Here is a 14,068-nt window from a genome sequence, read left to right as displayed (position 1 = left end):
TTAAAAACACTGGACTCATACATAATGTATCTCAACTCAATCTCTACTCATAAGACCTAAAAAAAATTGTTTGTTTCCAGTAACATGCTAAAAAATAGTAGGGTAGGTAGGTCAGTAATCATTTTTTTATTAAATGGGCCTTTTCAGAAATTATTTTTGTGTCAAAAGCTGAACACAAATAAGGAGGTTATGCCTTTAGAACATCGATCAGTAAGTTGATTTCTAATATAACTGACCATGTGTAAAGCATAAAAAGTGCAGTTTTGCAGCTTTTTGTTTAAAAGTTGAAAAGAATTCGTCCAAGGCCATAAAAACATTAAGGGTTGGGTAAAAAATTTAGAGTAGGTCGGGGTACCCGAAACAAACAATTTATTTTAAAGCCTAATGCAATATCTGGTCATTCTCTCATTTTATATTCAATCTCCTTGTGTTAATTTTTTGTTGCCTGATAAAAGATACATCTAAATTTTGCAATGCTTCTGGGAGCTCAAGATAAATTGAAACTCTAACTCTGTCACAGAAAATAATGTCTCACTGATACTATAGAATGATAAGGCTGTTATAGAGTCAGGGATGAGAGAGAAATATAGGATGGGATTTTAAAACAGTAATTTACTGCCTTTTGTTCCCCCGGAAGCATATCTGATGACATGGCTGAGAAAAAGGTGGATATGTTTTTTTTTAATTTTGTTACACATGCATTTAATGAAATCCCAAACGTGTACCGGTATCTAATAGTAATATGATAATTTAATGCTCTGATATAAACATATTCACAGCTGATCAATACAATGATAAAACCTTACCAGATGAAAAAGAATTTAGCTGAGAGTGTGTGGACTAGAATAAAATAACTAAAAAAGACCTGTCAAAGGACAGCAACCCTCAACTATTCAGCAGCCTTGTCACTAAAGTACGTTAAGTGAATTTGAAAGTCAAAAAAAGAACTTTAATTCAAAACAGAGTTATGGTACCTGTACCACCATGCCTGTCAGATCATCATAGTGTGTAAACTTTCAATCCATTCCCATAAGTGGTTACTAAGACAAAAGCTCACATATAAAAACTTAACCAAATCGGGACTTATGGGCAAAGGCAATTATAGCTGCATCGCATTCTTCAAATACAAGTTCATTATAGAAATTAAGCAGGTTAATGATATTCTAAAGCTGAAATCCATGAATTAATATCCTATTCACAAAACCATGAAATTTCAAAAGCTGAAATCCATGATTGATATCCTATTTACAAAACAGTCGTTTTGACCCAAACCATGAAATTTCAAAAGCTGAAATCCATGATTCATATCCTATAAACAAAACAGTTGTTTCGACCCAAACCACAAAATTTTATGCCCAAGAAGACCTGTATTGCTGCATTGCATCGCAGCAGATTTGAGCATTCTGTACTATGCTTGCGTGTTGAGATTGTCAACACAAACGTGTATTAAGATGTTGACCTCTGTTAGTTCTGTTGATTGGGTTTAACGTTGCACTGCATGTCACAGTTATAGGTCATACACTGACTTTCCAGCTTTTAGGGTGGAGGAAGACCCCACTAAGTGGATTATTTCATAATGGGTTGGCACCTGGGTTGAACCACCGACCTACTGTAAGCCAGCTGGATAGTTTCCTCACATGCACAGAGTGAGACTCAAACCCATATTGGTGAGGGATTGACCTCTGTAATCAGTGGAAAGAATAAGCAGCTGCAGCTGTTTTAATTTAAATCAGTAAGTTACTCTACAAAACAACACAGAACCTGTATAAATACACACTTTTGGCACACATCCATCATCAGATGACGAAAAATACCAACATGCAATCATTAACAATTTTATGGTACCCATACAACAGCTGAAGCTGAAAATTACTTGTATTGTGGAGCAAAAAAATCTTATAAAATCTTGAAAACGCTTGATTTAACTCTCTTGTCAACATTAAAACACAGTAGGTGTCTACTTGTTGTATAAAGTTTGTATCATTCTTTATAAAGCGCTGTTGAACCGTGAGTTTTTCTCAAAGCACTATTTTCATTATATGCCATTCAAACCTACTTTACCTTGAAATGAGATCATTTACAATATGTTTGTAGCAAGTAGTTATCTATTTAAGTGTTAAATAATTTTCGCTAGGTGTCCCAACATGAAATGATAAGATTGTACAAATTTTGTGCAGGGTCAAACTTATTTCCATGTAATAAGAGAGGCATTATGTAAATCGCCTTCGGGTTGAGGCATTTTAGTTATCGCTGTTGCCGTAATAAGAAAATTGAGTTAATCTGATTTTAAACAGAAAATTTGAAATTGTATTGACATTAGACTTTTCATATATTTGCGCTGTCACGATTTCAAAGCAGAATACTAAGCAAGATCGAAATCACTCTAATTTCATGAAAAAGGTAACTTTTTGACTTTTTGAAAGTTATACATACATTTTTAAGTTCTATAAATACATCGTAAATTTCATTCAGCTCAGAAAAACTAAGGAAACACTCATGATTATCTAAAGTCTATATGTTTGTTTAGCAACAATGTCCGACCTATTATATTAGAGTGGTGGAACCGATGCTCGTGGTATTTTGTACATATGATATCTTCTTAAGAAGCAAGAAAAAATTATTATTTCGATTTGCCTATGCAAAAACTTAAAAGTTATCCTCCATTTATCGAAACATATTGTTGATGTGCGTCATCACGTGACTTGGTCGTCTCGTGAGCTATCGACTCAGCATACGTGAAAAGGTGAAAATTCGCCCTGAAGGGAACCTATGCTGGCGATATGTAATATCAATTAAACTAAGGGTGAAAAAAATTCAGCAGGATAAAAATGAACAAACAAACATATGTGAATATAATATTTTGAACATTACACACTTATTACTGTGAAATCATTAATATTCGTGGGGGACTAATTCGTTTGAGTCAATCCACGAAATTTAATCCCAAAGAACAAGAAAAATTTCTTTTCATTTAATGTTCAAAAGTTGAAATCCACGAATTCATATCCCCACGAATTTGCCGTTTTGACTAAAACCACGAAATTTCATGCCCATGAAATTAAATGATTTTACAGTATGTGAAAAACAAAAGAAATGAGGATAAAATTTAGTTTGTGCCTCTATGTGTATATTTCCCTTACAGAAATGGAGTCACTATTAAAACAAAGCTTAAAAACATATAATAGTTTAGTTTGGGGCTAAATTTAGTGTAAAACCTATTGATGAACCATCCAGCCAGTAAAACAACTGCACAGCACCAGTACTTTTTGGTAAGACCATGCTCCTGACAAAAGGTGTGAACTTGTGACCTTGCACAAAGGACCAAATTTACAACTTCTTTTTACTATGAAAAGATACTTTGTACAGTATTGCTGATAGAACTTTAATAATACTGCGATTTCTATTTAAAATGCATCAATTTCTGCCAAATTAAAGTACTATTTACATCAATTTTGGTGGCTTATGGATAGAATTTCTGGTTCCTGACCCTGTAAAAGTCAGAAAGAGCATTTCTCCTGGAAAACTCGAAAAGCTTACATTTGATTTATAGAAATTTAATAACTCGATAAAATGGTTGGCAGAGCCTCGCATCTTATCATTTTATTCAAAATGTTAAATAAATTCAACATGAAAAGACAGTTCGAGGGCTGAGCGCGACTTGTGTAATATCCTCTACTGACACTGGCAACATTTCACATCATCTTACCCGCTTTTGCTTACAAATGGCGTACATAAATTAAAGGGAGATTATTCGTCATCTTAATTCCTGACCTTTATGGCTCTGCGATTTACCGATATATATCAAAGAAGTATTTATTTTTATAGCTCTTTGTATATATACACATGTTAGTAAGTGCATGTTGTAGCGTTTGGAGTTTGCCAAAAATGAACTTATAATACGTTTCTGGAATTAAGGTGACGAACTGTTTCAATAATAACTTCGTGATATTTTACGGTGTATTTATATCATGAATATATCTTTAAGTTTCTCGTATATAGATCTAAATGTACAATTTAGTATTTCATATATCGCAAAATTTATCAGACCGAGGTATGAATCCAGCCTTAATGTGTGTTCTTTACTAAGATAAAAATAACATATAAACGTATAAAAAAATCAGTGTATCACTTGTGAAAAGATCTACATTTTACCATCTAGTAATTTATTTCTAATGACAACCAACGCTACAAAAACCCTCCAGTTTTGAGGATGATACAGACACTCGATTTCGCTTGACCAATTTTTAGCTGTATCATGTGTCTTTTTAATGTATTCTCGTCTAGTGACAAATTACCGTCTCAATATCAAAATAAACAGTTTGACAGATTTTCGAAACTTTACCATGACACGAAAATGAAATTAAAAATAAATGAATTTCCTGGCGCGTTCGTTAATATTTTTGACTTAATATTCTTTCGTTCTATTTTATGTACTTCCCTTTGTTAATCGTAGGTATGGATTTTCGTGAGACTTTTCTTGCGTCACAAATAACCAGGAATTCTAAAAAAAAAATGTGTCTCCAAGAATCTGAATACTTAAGAAGCAGGCATGTTAGGCGACCATATTTTTCTCTGTTACATTTTTATTAAAATTCGTACACGTATTTCATCTTTTCTAACGATGCTAGTGGGTGTAAGGCTTTTTCTTTTGAGGAAGCCATTTAGCTGGCTCCCGGAAGGTCATCCTAGTGGTTCTACTGAGGTCTGCACGTGCTGTTTTCCTACAACAGCTGGAAAATCACCATGTAACCTAAACTGTATCGATGTGACTCAGACCCGACCCAAGTAAAAATAGATCTTTTCTGCTTCTGTATACAGCTATCCAGGCCCGTGTGCAGGATTTCTTTGCTGGGGGGGGGGGCCCAACCTGGGGTGGGTTCGGGAGGGGATACCCCTCCCTATTGCGAAAATTTTTTAATATGGCACATGAATAGATGCATTTTCCTGCTACCTGAAACACCTTTAAGGATGCATGAATGTATCATATATTTAAGGAAAAGTCTACTTTTTAATCATTTCATCAAGCCTTTTCAATGTATGTATGATTGTACAGTCACAGTGTATGGACTTATTTTTCTGTATGATACCCAGTTGAAAAAAATGTTGAAGTTTTAAGATGATTATTAAGTAGACTAGCTCCTTGACTATGATATTATTTTTTTCACATTCTTATGATTTCATGTAGTGAACTGAGCCAGTATGTATACTATGTCCACTATTACAATTTTAACATCAGTCTCTTAGAAAATCTCTAGAATAGACTGGCCTTTGTCTCTATGAACATAAAAAAGAAAAAAATCATAGAAATATCGTAATTATCAGTCTAGCGGCTAGTCTAATTATTAAGGGTATCCTATTTGCAAAATGGCCAAATGTTTTTAGATTTCCAACAAAACAAACCAAGTGTTATGACAAATACTATTTACATCATAGATTTCAAATGACAATGAACTCTTAACTGTACCAAAGATCTATAAAAATAAATAGATGTGTATTTTATACTTCTTTGACTGTACAAACTATAACATCATAGCACATATTAGTAAATGATATTTACATGTATAAAACCCCTCATAAGTAACGAGTTTTAGATGCGTTTTGTAAGATTTACTGAGAAACTACTTTTAAAACTATGAGAGTTTTTAAGTAAGGTTATTGGACCCAAAAGAGTAAAATTGATACAGTAGTTTCAAATTCATAATTGTTGTAAAATAAAAAGATCGGATAAATATCTATCAAATTAATAAATTTTGGGAATGTGCCTTAATGTAAAAACAAAATACAACCACCATAATGTTTCAATTTTCAGATTCATTTTAAGATTTACTAAACAAAACCAACAATGTTCTGATCATTTTATAACACTTCCAAAGAGTAAAAAACATAATAGTTTCTCCACTACCCGATCAAGTACCGATCAAGCGATCAATGAAGCATGCACAGATAAACTTTTACCTGTGACATGCCTGGGGCTAATTTCCACTACTGGACATGGTTTTATGGCTCTTTAGCCTGTGTATTGCTGTCAAATCAAGCCAGTTGCGCTGGTGTATAAATTTGTTAATTGAGGGGCCCATAGTAATAAAAATCGTAACTAGCCAGCCAGCTGGGGGGGGGGGGGGGGCCGGGCCCCCTGGCCCCCCACCTGGACACGTGCCTGGCTATCTTCTGGTTAGAATGTTATTTGTATATATACGGAACTGAGTTTTCGATATAATTTAACAGATGGCATGAAAAAGTGTGACATGTTCACAAATCACACAAGATGCATGTTTTTTACATATAAAATGGCCTTAAAATCTTACGAAATTACATTTAGCTTGGCCTTTAAAACCACACAATATACATCATCTAGAAAAGGCAATCCTGCAATCAGTTTAAACAAATAAAACCCGACATCAAATATATCCCAAAGTAAACTTAAGGTACAATAACAAAAGTCAACAGACATATATTTTACACACAACTTGTGTTGACATAGGCAGCTAACCCCCTCAAATAAAATATGGCAGTTAAATTTCCATGAAAGATAACTTTACGATTTTACTATGTCCTACTTAATTTATGACTTGTAAAATGTTTGTAAAAGTGGCTATATCTGTGCATCTCTTTTGATGACATACATTTTGTCCTTTTACATAAATTTCAGAAAAAAAGAACGTTAAGATTTTTAAAGAGGCTCAGCTCCTTTGCTCCTTTTTAAAGAAGCTCAACTCCAGATTTTTGCCAAATTTCTTTGAATATATTAAGCTCCTTTATTTCCTGTTACTGTAATAAAAATTAAAAACAAGGTGAAAACTCATTTCTAGGACTCATATCTAAACAACTCCACGTTGTGAAAAAAAAAATCAACAGCTCATAAAAAAGTGGGATTTTTTACCAGCTCATAAAAAGTGGACACGTATGGCCCATCGGCAATTTCCGTGCGACTTCGGTTTTCTCCGTTTGCGAATTTGGCATCCTTCGGCCATAACAAAGAATTCATTTGCTTACCTTAACAACCGAAGGAAGCCGAAATCTCAAACGGAGAATACGTAATAGAACGGAAAATGCCGATTGTCATTACGGGTCCACTACCTTAAATAATACTGATTTTTTATTCTAAATACCCCACAACCTTTTAGTATGTTTTTACAAAGTATGAAACGAATATCAGTCCCTTTAAAGGTATGCTATGCGCAGCTTCCTCTAAATTATTTACACACATTTAAATGTAGAAAGTCTGCACCTAATGAACAACTTCGTTAAATATAATATAAATATATAGTTGTCATGCGGTAAAAAAAATGCCAGTTGGTGATAGTACAAATTATCACTGTTTTTTTTTTTTTTTTTTTTTTTTTTTTTTACTATTATAGAACTCCGCTTAAGCCGGTGCTGGGGAGGCGGTAGGGGCGGGGGCGTAACTATAATTCAGTTCATGTGCAATATTTTATGTATTGCTTTTTAACAATGTAAGTACGCATAAGAAAGCTGTTTCATCTGTTTTAGATAAAAATTTAATGCATTATGGACCTATAAGTGTACATTTATTAAGTATACACATACTATTTTTCCTCAGAATGTACAATACTGTTTATACATATAAGTATGTTTGTTTCATGTTTACATTGATACATTGTATGGTAACTGCTCGAAACATTTTTGAATTATGAATATGAGCATAATAAATTATAACTTCAAACGAAGACATTTTCTATAAACACTAGTATTATTTACACTTCCTTGATGATAATGCATTAATGAGTCGCTCTTGTATGATGAGATATAAATAGGTGTGACAAGATCTTTTTTTTAAAAATTCAGTGTATTTTGATATCGCACTCTTACCTACAAGGAAACACAAGTATGCAGTCTACTTTTAAACTACCATGAAATGCAATACGGCACCCCACCTTTATAGCTATTAACGAAATAAATATATAATATTCATAAATCGTTATTTCACTTGCAATGGCATTAGTACGGCGGAGAATAAGCGCCAGGTGAGTCAAAATTTCGGGTTAGTATCTCAGAATTTCGATTTAGTGAATAACACACATCTGTCACTAATACTCGTCCGTATATATAAAGAAAAATCTGCTCTTTCCATATTATATGATTTATGTTACAGCATTACTTAATTCTCAAAGTTCTTTAGGCCTTTTAATTTTATGATAAAAATAGACAACGTAGGTGTCCAAACACAGAATATGCATAATAAGATAGTTAGAAAAGCATTACTTTCAATATTACACATGAAATTATTCCGTCAGAGTAATAAAGGAAGGTAATCGACAGAAGTGAACTTAGTACTTATTTCTGCTCCGGTTAATCAGATATTCGAAACCATAAAACAATTCTAAAACTGGATTTAGCAACTACTTGTTAAATTTTATGTTCATAACAAAAATTGAAAATAAAAAATGAAACAGTCATATTCAAAAACAGTATGGGCCTTTAACGTGCACACTCCGTGCTCTGTTATATGGAGACCTGTTGGAAATAAAACACGTGAAATACACCACCCGGATATAAAGACAGACGCAATTAAGATGTTATCTGTTTTATTGATGGTAACATCCAAGATGTATACGACTATCTCAGGTTACATTTTTGTGCAACTATACCATCCCTGGCATGGTGAATGCATTCAAGTCATGTCAATATATCTGATTTACTCCTATTATATATTTTGACGATGTTTATTTAGTACGGTTGCTGTTATCTGCCATTTTAAGTTTATGTAGTTGCGGGGCGAAAGCTGTCACGACAGCATCACAGCACGACAATTAGACAACCACATAAATTGTCATTCCGCCGTGCTGTAGTGTCATTAACGGGACATAGACAAGAAAATGCGACGACTCGACAGATTTTACGCGAAATAACATCAAAAGGTCGCTGACTACACACATTTATTTGTCGACATGTCGTGTTGTCGTGTTTTGTTCCAACAGCACGACACTTTCAGTATTGTCGGATGGTCACGTTGTCGTGTAAGCGGGGCGACGGAACGAAAGAACGAGAAGTAAAGGGCATCAAAACAACATTACTTGAAAACTAGATAAATAAATTTGTCAAGTGGGCGACCTTTATTCATTGTTTTTTTTTCGTGTAAAATCTATCTAATTGTTGTGCTATCGTGCTTCAGTGTCTTCGCCACTCGGCATGGCAAAAATTAGCCACCATAACTTTACGCTAAGCGTTGAAGCGCAATGAACTTTAATTTAATTTTATGCCGAAGTGATTTATGTGCAAAACATTTATAAATTATGTACAGGAGATTTCATTTTCATCAATTTGAGGCAACATCTATTGCCTTTAGCCAGCCCCCAACTATCCTGCCGGTTTTGTCAGTTCCACTTCTAAAACAAATGTGAACAAAATCTGTTTTTTTTTTTTTTCTCAGATGCACGTTTTACATGAAGAAATACATGAATGTATATAGAAATGGGCATAGATCTACATTTTTGTTCTATTTTTTAATACAAATATGGTAACAATTTTAAATATTTTTCTGGTATTAAAATCTTAGATACAAAATCTTATCCCTGCGATATATAAAGTATTTACACGCAAGATATAAAATAACAACTTTTTAAGTGTATCGTATAACTCGTTGTCATGGTAACATATTTTATATTTTTTGACAGTAAAAAGATTTGATTTGATAATTTCATCATGATTTGATGTAAACGTGTGCCAGTTTTAAAGGTTCAGTAATATGTACCAGTGACAATATTCATAAAAATATGACTGTTTCTATTTCTCTCTTTTTTAAAGTTATACTATGTCCAAATTTCATATACAAAACAAGCAGGTATTTCTGTGTATATTATCAAAACAGTATTGTTTGCTAGTGTTAAAACAGTACCAATACATGTATAGCTACACACCGTACGAAAGTGTACTGCCACTTAAAAACTGGTAGTTTTTTAAGCAAATGGCTGACATTTTATTGTAAATGCAGCTCGACATAAACAGTTAGTTTGTATACAATTGAAATTCGGTATCTCAAATTCCACGAGATCGAGCGCTTTTACTTCGAGATAACCGAAATTCGACATAAAATGATTTGTTGTGCACGTATTTTCGGACAGACTTTAAACTGTCTTCGAAATAGCCGGAATTTTGATATAAGCGGGTTTCAGCCGTATTTTGTCAATTTGAATGCATTTAGTGATGAATTGTTTCATTTAAAATTAATATCTAGTAAAATATTTCACTGAAGAATGAGCGTACTATATCTTTAATGTATGAAAATTTGAATACTTGCTAAGATGCTAGTATCCAGGAAAATAAAATTAAAATACGATCATATCCTCTTGGTCTTGTCCTATATCACAAAATAACGAAACAAATGTATCAATTTGGACGAACGAATCTACATTCCAAAAAAGAAACGAAAATAACAAGGGACGTTTGTTGAATAAAAGAAGGATATGTTAAATCCTATGGGATTGCTGGAAATTACTTGCTTTGATCTATTCTGGTACTGCTGAACTTGTTTACTGTGTGGGCTATACATTTTGCAGGCAGTCATTTGGAATGTACTGTAATAACCTTGTTATGTAAACTTTATGTCAATGTATGTTTGAATGTTTTATTGTTTCTTTCTTCTTGATCTACTGCTTTTACTAGTCAGAAAAGCACGTCTTACGACCACACAGGATATAGATGAATTGTTTTAGTAGAATTCCTGTCTTGAAAGCTGAAACACGTACTGTGTGTAGTATTTTGGCTTTTTTGTTTTTTCAAAAAAAAAGTTCATTTTCAGAGTGACATGGCCTGCTTAAAGCAAAAAAAAAAGACAATAAAATTTTGGAAACTTGTCCAGTAGTTATATACCTGAACTTGCGCAGGTGATAACATCGGAAATTGTGCAGCTTTCCATTGGTAACACTGTTTGGCTACGAGACAAGGGGTCGTGAGCTCAATCCCGCGCTTCTTAAAATGCATTGAATTACAAACATTGGGATAAGAGAGTTTGGGTGCTTTACACCTAGCATGTAAAAGAACCAGGGAAGCTTCTGGATTCGGAGCAGCTTCTGTATCTTGCATTTTCCACCAAATGAAATTACTAGCGGCTATAAGATTACACACACGAATTGAATCAAAACGAATTATATCAAGGAAACTCCTCAAACACAGATTCCAGGGACAATTTGTAAAAATAAGTTAACATTTTTTTTTACTTTTCAGGTTAAAGGCTGTCAAGTGAAATTTCCTAAACGGCACTACCAGGTTCCAAGCGTCTTCTTTCAGGAAACTTGCCATGTTCAGGTCAGTAATCAAATCTACTCGCGGCCTAAACATGCGCTACATACCACGTGGGTTCACACACTTTTTTCACTTTTGTGAAAACATGCAATGCTTCAGTTTCAGAGTTCCTAGTTCCTTCTGGCAGTTCCTGTGTTCGAAACGCTACAGTTAGACAGGTAGTAGACTCGTAATGACACTCGGCATTTTCAGTGTGATTACGTATTCTCGTTAGGTAATTCGGCATTCTTCGGAAGTATAGCTCAAGGCGCACGTGGCTTTCCGTAAAAGACGGAAAATGCCGAAACTGCATACGGAGATTACGTAATATGCCGATTGCTTTACGGTCCATTACATTAAGCACAGAAGTCTTTTCATAACAATTTTTCATGTTTCATTTTTTTTGTGACTGTAACTGTGCTTCCAACTGCATTTAATTAATGTTATTTGACAGTCCAAGGCTTGAATCTAGAATCACATTTGCAGCAGACGTCTTTATTTCAGATTTGAAAAGGAACGCTTTATTTCCTTGATTTATTTGTCAAAGGCTGTTATAATTTGGAGTTTTACTCACATGGTGGGGTGGGGGTTATTCTTCAGATTACTATTTTATAATTAATTAATGGAATACCCCACCTGCGGTCCAATATTACATTAATTAATCAATATCCCAAAAACATGTAAATCTGTCAAATTTTTTCTCTTTCCCGGAAAACGACGTCATTTAGAGAATGAATTATTAGCCGCATAGAATTATTCTAAATCAAATTCTAGTGCAGGGCAATTATTCATTAAGATCTACGTTTAATAGTTCAAAGTGAAAACGTTTCATCCACTAAAATTTATGTATGAATAACAGTAATAAATATCCACTTAATATGAAAACAGATAATTGCAGGGCAAAACTCGTATACATAAACAAGCTATTTTAGGAAAATGGCACGAAAAACAACACCATTTGCATTCCATTAGTGTCTCCTCTTTCATTTCAATCCCACATAAAATGTTTTACGTGTGTCTTCAAATTCTCGTCTTTTACTCCAAAAACATACTACCATCATTTAATCAAGACCCATGTTTGTCCCACCTGATTTAAGTTTATAAGATCCCACTCGCACTTATTTTAATTATCTCTTAAGACATGAAGACCATATATCGCGTTTTATGTGATCTAACTGAACTTCCAGGCAATTATACCTCTTGGAGTATTCCCTCTGCTGAGTCCATTTTCTCCTTGTTCAGTACCATGGAAACGCAAGGCTATGTAATTGACATGCGGGACAAGTTTAATAGCTAACATTCCTAATTGTTCTTAGATGATTACGATTTGTTGGAACAGTCTAAAGTCACTTGGACAAATATTTGTAAGTATGAAGCCTTAAGGTAGTGGACCCGTAATGACAATCGGCAAATTCCGTACATTTTCGGCATCCTTCGGCCATAACAGAAAATTGCCGTCATAACATCCGGAAAATGCCGAAATTGCGTACGGAGAAATACGATATCGCCCGGAAATTGCCGATTGTCACAACGGATCGATATTTAAACTCCTGTGACTGATTAGAGACAAAATTAAAATCACATTCTCGTTTCTGAATATAATGTATATTAAAGAGACGATATATTTCATTGTTGATAAATTTCACTGAGTGAAAACTATTTATTTATGGTAAATACTTTATAAAAAAATGGGAACTGTTTTGATATAAATTTAAATTAAATATGTATTTGTATTAGATTTTCAAATAGGTAAACTTATTTTTTAAGGTTTTGTCTTGGATTAAATGGACAGTAGATTTAAATAGATGATGTAAATAGAAGTATTTCTCATTTACAATGCAGGAGGTACACTTAACCCTTACCCTGCTAAATTTCTATAAATAACTTGTCCATCATTCACTTTGGACAGTACCATTAGCTGTAAAAGGGATGCTACCAAAAAGATACTGATTGAATGGCAAACAGTGCAGGCTGATCATGATCTACACTGGTCGAAAAGGCAGAACCAATCGTGTCCAGCATGATAAGGGATAAATGTATATGGATGTATTGGGTTGCCTCCATAATGTTAGAATATAAATTCACTATCGACTTCAATGCCCTGTTTAGAAACAGCCAAATAAAGTTTGACACATTTTTTTTATAGTATTTTGTCTATAAATGTCGTATCCCCGACTGTTTGGCCCAGTGCTAACAGGAATTGGTAACATTATTTGTAAACGAGTGCTATCTTTTGACGATTACTTACAAATATTTTGCATGTGTCAACGCGCTATACTTAATACTAGGTACATTTTGGCGCGTGTCATATCATACACTCACATCTGGCCTATTTGAACATCTGCAACTAGTCGTGACGGTACATAACATTACCAATGAACTTGTTCGTATGGAATAACCTTCAAATTATTTTACCATACTCAATGACAAAATTCCTGAAGGTTATAATGAATATGGATAACTACTTAGTTTATAGGTAAATGAATAAGCGCCTGGGTCTACATCCGCGTCCACATCCATCTTTACGTTTAAAAGATTTGACGCACCTTCTATTTTCCGGAGTTACAAAATGATTATTTGAACCTGCCTTAAATGGTCAACCTGTATAAAGCAGCCACTTGCATTAAGCAGCTGATTTGTTTACTTTCCAAACCTGATTCTTTGTTCAAATGTCTGCTTATCATAAGCAACCATCTGCCTTAGAAGGGTTTGGGTAGACTAGGAAATAGTTTTTCCACGTCATACTGTAAACTGAAATACATGTATAATAATTATATAATATGTGAAAAGGGCCATAACTCTGGTACCAACATCTTTAATTTTTGGT

At 33.9% G+C, this 14,068-nt stretch overlaps 2 protein-coding genes across 2 annotated transcripts in view; one reads left to right on the top strand and one right to left on the bottom strand.

The window, feature by feature from the left end:
* The window catches only part of LOC123555179 (uncharacterized), a 202,738-nt gene that overhangs the window by 31,470 nt on the left and 157,200 nt on the right, over positions 1 to 14,068 (top strand). The window contains exon 2 of the mRNA XM_053547369.1: positions 11,185 to 11,265. The gene's annotated coding sequence lies outside the window, so the exon portion shown is untranslated. The remainder of the gene's footprint in view (positions 1 to 11,184; positions 11,266 to 14,068) is intronic.
* The window catches only part of LOC123555138 (centrosomal protein of 63 kDa-like), a 214,065-nt gene that overhangs the window by 150,968 nt on the left and 49,029 nt on the right, over positions 1 to 14,068 (bottom strand). The window lies entirely within an intron of this gene.

The sequence above is a fragment of the Mercenaria mercenaria genome, chromosome 7 (assembly GCF_021730395.1).
Source record: "Mercenaria mercenaria strain notata chromosome 7, MADL_Memer_1, whole genome shotgun sequence".
NCBI lineage: Eukaryota > Metazoa > Mollusca > Bivalvia > Venerida > Veneridae > Mercenaria > Mercenaria mercenaria.
Note: the sequence above shows the minus strand (reverse complement) of the source record. Positions and strands in the feature narration are given on the sequence as shown.